Source organism: Mirounga angustirostris, unplaced genomic scaffold (assembly GCF_029215605.1).
Source record: "Mirounga angustirostris isolate CCGP_5_RB_7025 unplaced genomic scaffold, mMirAng1.0.hap1 SCAF_58, whole genome shotgun sequence".
NCBI classification, from domain to species: Eukaryota; Metazoa; Chordata; class Mammalia; order Carnivora; family Phocidae; genus Mirounga; species Mirounga angustirostris.
The window spans coordinates 171647-180384 of NW_026991766.1; the positions used below are offsets into that span (position 1 = coordinate 171647).

Genomic DNA, 8738 nt, shown 5'->3' on the forward strand with positions numbered 1-8738 from the left:
TTCAGAATAGAGGCACGCTTTAGGGCTATTATTGTTCTTCTCCTGATCTTATTAATGTGGACTCCTTGGCCGTTTGACACCTTCTGGATCCATGAACCTTGTAGACGAAATTCCCTGGTTCAAGACACATGCAAGAGCATCAACTGCCAGGGCTATGACCTTAAAAGTCTGTCAAACATTTAACTAACCAGAGAAGTGTTTATCTGGCTCAGGAACTAAATTCAGTGCAACAATTTTGTCTACATTCATGCCTGGAACTCTGCTAGAGAGGGGTTGTGTGCTAGATATACAAGGATGTATCCTTTTCCCTGTCTCTGTTTTTCCAACCTCTTAAGTGGAATCATTTACCTAATTTAAAGTGTGTTTTTCTGACCTTAGGCTTTTAGCCCAGCTGCCAAGAGCAAATATTGTTCTCTTGCGATACCTTTTTGGAGTGCTATACAACATTGAGCAACATTCCTCATCCAATCAGATGACAGCTTATAATTTATCCGTTTGTATAGCCCCAAGCGTTCTTTACCCACCTGATTCCGGCACCTTGGAATTGGAAGACAACTTGATAAAAAAGGTAATGAGAGCTCTCATTTTTGTCCCCCAAGGGGTAGAAACCCTACTTTGAACCGGACATGTGCAGTAGTAACTCTGACGGATGGAACCTTGTGAAGTGCACATTTTCGTTAGGCCCCTGTGGAGTGGCAGAGTTCTTTAGGCTACTCTGGCGGGGTCTGGGAAGGGGTGTCGTTAAACGGGAAACTCGGAGCAGTCGAGTCACTTCTTCACCCTCCAGGAGACTAAACACTAGACTGACTAAACGAGAGAGAGAAGAGTCGTGTGATACGATAGGAAAGAACCTGGGCTTTGGAGCTTCACCAGTCAAGGTTCAACTCTCAGCCTAATCCCTGAGGGACTCGTAACCTTGGGCAAAGCCATGGTTTCCTCACTACACAATGGCGACAACAGCCAGCTCCTCCGGTCATCACTGGCACATCCTGGGTGGCTTGGGCAATATGAGCCCCCATGGCTCCAAACACATTGGCCTTCCTCTGCCAATTGTGGCTCATCTAGAAAAGTACTCAGCTACTATTTCACCTCTGCTACGTCATATGGAAACTAGCAAGAGATTCCAGAATATCCTAATAAGATGACAGGTCTTCCCCAAGCTCACACAGAGAGAGCCAGCATGAGGCAAAGCAATGCGTGAGAAGGGACTGAAGTTAGACAGACAGATACATTTTCTCTCCAGCTGTGTGGGTTTTCCCTCACAACCCCACCAAAATCTCTGCTTCCCAACTTTAAGATACTTCTTCATTTAAGAAATGGTTTTCTTAAGTTTTTGTTCATACTTTATATAAAGTTTCATAAGATGTTATACATCAGTTACAGCTCAGTAAAACTGGAAACAAAATTTAAAAACATAAAATAAGTAAACTTTAATAAGGTAGGCTTCTTTGAAAATTATCCTTGTTTTATTTATATTTTGATATGTATTTATTTGAGAGAGGGAAAGAGAGAGCGTGAGCGGGTCAGGGGAAGAAGAAGAGGGAGAGGGAGAGGGAGAAGCCCAAGCCCATTCCCCGCTGAGCACGGAGCCCAAAGTTGGCTCCATGTTGGGCAGGATCTCACCATCATGAGATAGTGATCTGAGCCAGAATCAAGAGTCAGATTCTCAACTGAGGGGCCCCAAAAATTATCCTAGGCTTAATGATGTAACCACTGATACCAAAATGTTGGCTATTAAACTAGGCCACATATTAAAACTTTAGCCTACTGATGAGCAGTATTTTAAAATGTGTACCCAAAGTACACGGAAAAGTATCACTCTTCCTAAGTTATTTCTTAGAGAATTCTGGTCTCTGTTTTTTATTTTATTATTTTTTTTAAGATTATATTTATTTTCTTGACAGAGGCAGACACAGCGAGAGAGGGAACACAAGCAGGGGGAGTGGGAGAGGGAGAATCAGGCTTCCCGCTGAGCAGGGAGCCCAATGTAGGGCTGATCGCATCACCCTGGGATCATGAGCTGAGCTGAAGGCAGACGCTTGACCGATTGAGCCACCCAGGCGCTCCTGGTCTCTATGTATTTTTATCAGTTCTGAATTTTTCTGGGAAATCTTTCACATTCTTTCTTAGATCCAAGGTCTATATACATAATGTGATTTATAACTATGCCCTATGGAAAAGAGCACCCCATTCTTGTCTTTTTGTGTTACAGATTTCTCTTGTACAATTTCTCATTGAAAATTGCCTTAAAATATTTGGAGAAGACATCACTTCCCTCTTGGGAGAGAACTCAATGAGTCGTGATAACAGCGAGCAGGCTGCAGGTACCAGGAATAATTTTATTGGCTTTAGTGAGAAGCAGACAGCAAGGCTGCCAGGGGTCATGGGAGATGCTTAGACAGAGCTCTTCTGGAGCCCAGAGCATCGCCAGGGCAAGGATTTCCATGGGCTCCTTCGTCCGAAGGCTGGCTCACAGGTCAAGGGAGGTTCCACACTGTTGTGAGACCAAAGAAAGGATAAGATGAGGTCTCTGACTTCAAGAAGTTTCTAGTGTAGATCATAACAGAATTAGGACTCATCATGGTATGCCACAGTGTTTGGGAACTTTTTCTCACAAAATTTAAATGGGTGCTATATATATATCTATGTAGTTATATATATTACATAATTATATACTGATACTATATAAATATATAAACATAATGTATATATTTATGTATATTACATGTGCGCTGGTTGAAGCCAGAGAAAGGGGCCTTTCTTCCCCTCCCTCCTCTTTTGGCTCAGGGGCTCTTGAGGCACCACAGGATTCCAGTGCCCTTTGAAATGGGTTGAAAAGAATTGGCATCTTTGAGAAAAAAGAACTTGACTTGATGTCAAACAACCTCTCCAGAGTGTAAATTCCTGTACCCCCATTTACCAGCTATATTATCTTTGGCCCGTTATAGCAGCTAAGCATCAGTTTATTCATCTCTAAAATGTGGATAAAAATAATGTCTAAATCTTAGAATTGTGGTGTAGAATAAATAAGATGATGGATGTAATTCAAAAAAAGCCATTAATAGCACTAGGAGAAGTGCCCCTGACACTAGAGGTAGTATGATTTGAGCCTAGCTAATCAGACCTAACTGGCAGCAGTCCACCTTAGAAGGTAGACTTTCGATTCAGAACCTGGAGCCACGTATCATCAATCCCTCCATATTTTTGACATTTCTTGTTTTCATGACACGTACCACATACTTTGAGGAAAGTTTTAGGAAAATACAAGTCATCAGGAATTAAGATGAGTCTGAGGCACCTGGGTGGCTCAGTCGTTAAACATCTGCCTTCAGCTCAGGTCATGATACTGGGGTCCTGGTACCGAGCCCCGAGTCGGGCTCCCTGCTCCAAGGGAAGCCTGCTTCTCCCTCTCCCCCGCCCCCTACTTGTGTTCCCTCTCTTGCTGTCTCTCTCTCTCTGTCAAAAAATAAATAAAATCTGTAAAAAAAAAAAAAAAAAGGAAAAAGAAGGTTCAACATATTAAACAACAACTACTACTACGAGTACTCTCACTTCTTCCTTAGACTCCAGCCTGAAGACTGTGAAAACCCGTTCTTTCAGAGATAGGGCGTTTTGTCGGGGTTCCAGCACTTCCCAGCACAACCAGTGCACAGCCCCATCTTCCGCAAAGCCAGGACAGCTCTTTGGAGTTCCCCTCATGGATGTGTGTGATAAAGACAACTTCTCCTTCCCAATTCTGGTAGGTCATCTCATTTTGGTCTTCAATAGCCCTCCTGAGAAGGGGAAACTCTGAGAGGCCAAGCGTCCTCATCCAAATCTATCCCCAAATGAAGATGTCATTAGACAGCTCCTGGCTTTGGTTGAGAAGCTCTGTTACTGTTATTTCAAAGAATAGAATCTGATTTCGGTCCTGCAGAGTCATGAGGCAAATACAACAGGAAAAGTCATTCTTCTCCATTCCACTTGGGTCTTGTTTCCACAAAGACATGCGGAGGCTTGTTCAGATCAGTCAAAATGGACTCTGTGTATGTGAGTCTCTGAGAGTCCACCTCATCTTCACACTCTCCCTTCATTGCCTTCCTGAATTCACATGAGTCTCAAGTCTCCTTCAGCGGAGTCTACTCAGTCTAACAATTGTAAACATCTGACACAAGCATAGACTCATCCTCTGGCAAATAGGAATCTGTTAATCCTAACAGAATATGTCAAATGAAAGCCACAGAGTTTGGTCTGTGTTATCTCAAACTGCTGTAGTGAATTGTCAGTGTGGACATTCACTGAGTATTCGGTGTCTCTGCAAGTACTGTACGGGATGTAGGGAACGTTCCGCTAGCTATGAAGAAATGTATCATCTTAGCTAGCATGTTACCTGCTAGCTACTACCCCAGTTCCTTGCATCACAGAAATTTAGGGGCTAGCTAGGATTATCATCCTCCGCACTGCCTAAACGAATCAGAAAAGCCTCAGTACAGGATGTGTGTGACCCAGCTCACACAATAGATAAGTAGCATAATAGACTTCAGATCCGTTGGATTCCCTGAGTCCAGCCCTTATTAAATTTCTACACAGCAGGGAGAGGACATGAAGATACAGCAAAAGACAATGAAAGACTCATGAGAAGGGAGGGTAATCAGAGAAGGGGAAGAGAGTTTCTGAGCCTGACTTTAAAAGAGGGAAGGAAATAGAACAAGTAGGAATGGAATATACAGTCACTTAAAGAGAAATAAACAAATTGGAAATGAGTATTTCCTAAATAGACTTCCATACTTGCGGAAAAGCATGTATGTAAGGGAAAAATGTGAAAAGAATGGGAAACTAGGAAACAGACGGTGATTCCGCAAAGGCCTTGAGACAGAGAAGTTTGATTTAAAAGTGTAAACTTAGTGGAAAATCTGATTAAAAGAAGTGTTGAAAATGTTTCAGTGTATGACTGTAAAATGGATATATGGGTAGAAAGTATATAGAGAGACACTGAAAAAACAGCAATCTAAATTGACTTTAGTCCTTCCCGCTCTAAAACATTGTACCATTACATTCCCCTTTTCTTTCAAAACGGAGGCAGGCATGGTATATGAGATGCCATATACTTTTCTTTTCTTCCTACACGGTATGCTTTCCTTTATTAATCAAAAACGGCCACTCGCAGAAGGCATATTCAGAAACTCAGCCAATATAAAATCCCGCAGAGTCCTAACGGAGAAACTAAATTCTGGGATCAAAGTGAACCCGTACAGGGAATCTATTCATGTGTTCGCATCCGTCTTAAAGGTAGGGAAGGTTCTAGCATTATCCACATGTGAGTAACTGAAGGGATGATGGGTGTCCTTCATCATGACTGCTCAAGAACCATAACGGGCATAGTAGATTAAGAACCTGACAAGCTAAAAAACGCTTGACAAAATCAAAATGTAAGGAAGCTACTTTAGGAGTTAAAAGCCCCATGTGTTAGAAATACTTTCTGTTTTCACCACACACGGCCCTCCGCACCTTCACTCCTGAAGACTCCATGCAAAATACTAATACTGAAATGACTACAGTCATGATACTAAATTTCAAAATACGCACTGACACAAACACACTGTTTACCGAAGCAGACATCCTCACCACCCTCCTAATGAAGGCAAACTTTCCAAAAGAAATAGAACAGGGAGGGGCGCCTGGGTGGCTCAGATGGTTAAGCGTCTGCCTTCGGCTCAGGTCATGATCCCAGTGTCCTGGGATCGAGCCCCGCATCGGGCTTCCTGCTCAGCGGGGAGCCTGCTTCTCCCTCTCCCTCTGCCTCTCTCCCTCCTCATGCTCTCTCCCTCTCTATCTCTGTGTCTCAAATGAATAAGAAAAAAAAAAAAAAGAAGAAATAGAACAGGGAAAGAATTTAATCCATGCAGCTTGGCACTTATGAACAGCTCTGACAAACCCTATGTTAATGTAGTACTGACTACAGTCTTAGAATCTCAGTCACATTTGGTCTTCCCTTGTCCCCCATTAATGTTCGAAGATGTGATCCATAGCAAAGTCCATAAATGACTTAGGTAACCACTCCTACACTGGGGCCATAGTGATATCCAGTAGTAATATACATATAGGCATCAGGAGACAGGAGAAGAATGATGATACACTAGGTAGCAAGATGAGTGTTGCCCTCTGTAAGGTGCACACATGGAATCGATTTTCTAGCAAGAGTTGGCAGGTTCTTTCCTGATTCTGTGTTATAAGCACTGACAAGGAGGAGCGTGAGCACTTCTGGGTATAGTGCTTAGACATTTCTAAAGTTTTCTCTTCCTGAAGTTGACGGATCTTGGTGGAGAATCAGACTCTGCAACCTTGGCCTTGATAATATCATGGCAAACTAACTGGACAATTGTCCTAAACTAGAAATGAATCTATCCTCAGGACCACAGTGAGTCTGCCTTTAGACTCTCGACTTTTAGACAGTTAAGAAAAGGAAGAATGAAGCAATTGTGAGAGTAGCTTTCTTCCAGGGAGCACACATACCCCGAATGAGAAGACCTATTTCTTGCCTAATGTGTGTGCAAGAGCCCACCTGTTTGTGTTTTGATTGTTTCAGGCCTTTTCTTGCTAGAATTAAGAGCTGGCGCTGTGTCTAAAACAAGCAACATGAGTATGTGTATTTCTGTCCAGGAAGCTAATAGGATTTAGGATGGTCTATAGCCAGACCCTGTCAGTTTGTGGTACTTTGCAAAAAAAGCACACACACAAAATAAGTTCCAGATGATAGAAGGGAGCTTTATCTTCATTTCCACCACAGACTAAGCTCTGCTTTATGCCTCTAAGTTTTAGTGGGAGAAAATCCAAGCACCTGCTCCTGCGTGTGCAAGTCAATGGAGAGTCAGAGCCGAGCACCGTGTGGGTCACAGTTTGGGTATCTGTGAAGGAAGTGGGGGCTGAACTGAATTTTTTAACTACATATTTTCTCTGGAATATTTCCATTACATATTTTCTATAACATATATACATAGTTTTTTTTTTTTTTATCTCCCTAAGGATTTTCTTAGAAATATACACGGAAGTATATTTTTATCTGATCACTATGACAAATGGCTCGGTGTTATTGATCAAGGCAACGAAGAGGAGAAGATAACTGCAGCCCAGAGGTAATGATGCAATAATTACTCTGGTCACATCTCCAAAATACAGCCAACATACTATTAGGAAAACATTGGCTTACGTTTTGCAGCTTTGCTCACTATAATCATGACCAATGCCAAAGAGTTTCCATTCTTCACACCCATGGGGGCCAGGTTCATAATGGAGACACACTTTAGGGCCATTATCGTTCTTTTCCTTATCTTATTAATGTGGAATCCTTGGCCGTTTTACATCTTTTGGATACATGAAACTGTTAGGGGAAATCCCCTGGTCCAAGACAGATGCAAGAACATCAATTGCCAGGGCTATGAGCTTAAAGGTCTGTCAAACATTTAACTAACCAGAGAAGATTTTATCTGGCGCAGGAACTGAAGTCAGGGCAACAATTTTGTATACATTCATGCCTGGAACTCTGCTACAGCGGGTTGTGTGCTAGATATACAAGGATGTATCCTGTTCCCTGTCTTTTTTTTCAACCTCCTAAGTGGAATCACTTGCCTAATTTAAATGTGTATTTTTCTGACCTTAGGCTTTTACCCCAGCTGCCAAGAGGAAATGTTGTTCTCCTGCGATACCTTTTTGGAGTGCTATACAACATTGAGCAACATTCCTCATCCAATCAGATGACAGCTTATAATTTATCCGTTTGTATAGCCCCAAGCGTTCTTTACCCACCTGATTCCGGCACCTTGGAATTGGAAGACAACTTGATAAAAAAGGTAATGAGAGCTCTCATTTTTGCCCCCATGGGGTAGAATCCCTACTTTGAACCGGACATGTGCAGTAGTAACTCTGACGGATGGAACTTTGTGAAGTGCACATTTTCATTAGGCCCCTGTGGAGTGGCAGAGTTCTTTAGGCTACTCTGGCGGGGTCTGGGAAGGGGTGTCGTTAAACGGGAAACTCGGAGCAGTCGAGTCACTTCTTCCCCCTCCAGGAGACTAAACACTAGACTGACTAAACGAGAGAGAGAAGAGTCATGTGATACGATAGGAAAGAACCTGGGCTTTGGAGCTTCACCAGTCAAGGTTCAACTCTCAGCCTAATCCCTGAGGGACTCGTAACCTTGGGCAAAGCCAAGGTTTCCTCACTACACAATGGCGACAACAGCCAGCTCCTCTGGTCATCACTGGCACATCCTGGGTGGCTTGGGCAATATGAGCCCCCATGGCTCCAACCACATTGGCCTTCCTCTGCGAATTGTGGCTCATCTAGAAAAGTACTCAACTACTATTTCACCTCTGCTACATCTTATGGAAACTAGCAAAAGATTCCAGACCATCCTAGCAAGATGACAGGTCTTCCCCAAGCTCACACAGAGAGAGCCAGCATGAGGCAAACCAATGTGTGAGAAGGTACTGAATTTAGACAGACAGATACGTTTTCTGTCCAGCTGTGTGGGTTTTCCCTCACAACCCCACCAAAATCTCTGCTTCTCAACTTTAAGATTCTTCTTCATTTAAGAAATGGTTTTCTTAAGTTTTCGTTCATACTTTATAAAGTTTCATAAGATGTTATACATCAGTTACAGCTCAATAAAACTGGAAACAAAATTTAAAAACAAAAAACAGGTAAACTTTAATAAGGTAGGCTACTTTGAAAATTATCCTAGTTTTATTTATTTTTTGATA

General features: G+C 42.5%; 1 long non-coding RNA gene across 1 annotated transcript; it reads left to right on the forward strand.

The window, feature by feature from the left end:
- Positions 1-2210: 2210 nt before the first annotated feature.
- On the forward strand, positions 2211-7294 carry LOC135363189 (uncharacterized). Its single transcript, XR_010408850.1, has 3 exons — positions 2211-2324; positions 3564-3739; positions 7003-7294. It is a non-coding gene; the product is annotated as an uncharacterized LOC135363189 (long non-coding RNA).
- Positions 7295-8738: the final 1444 nt, after the last annotated feature.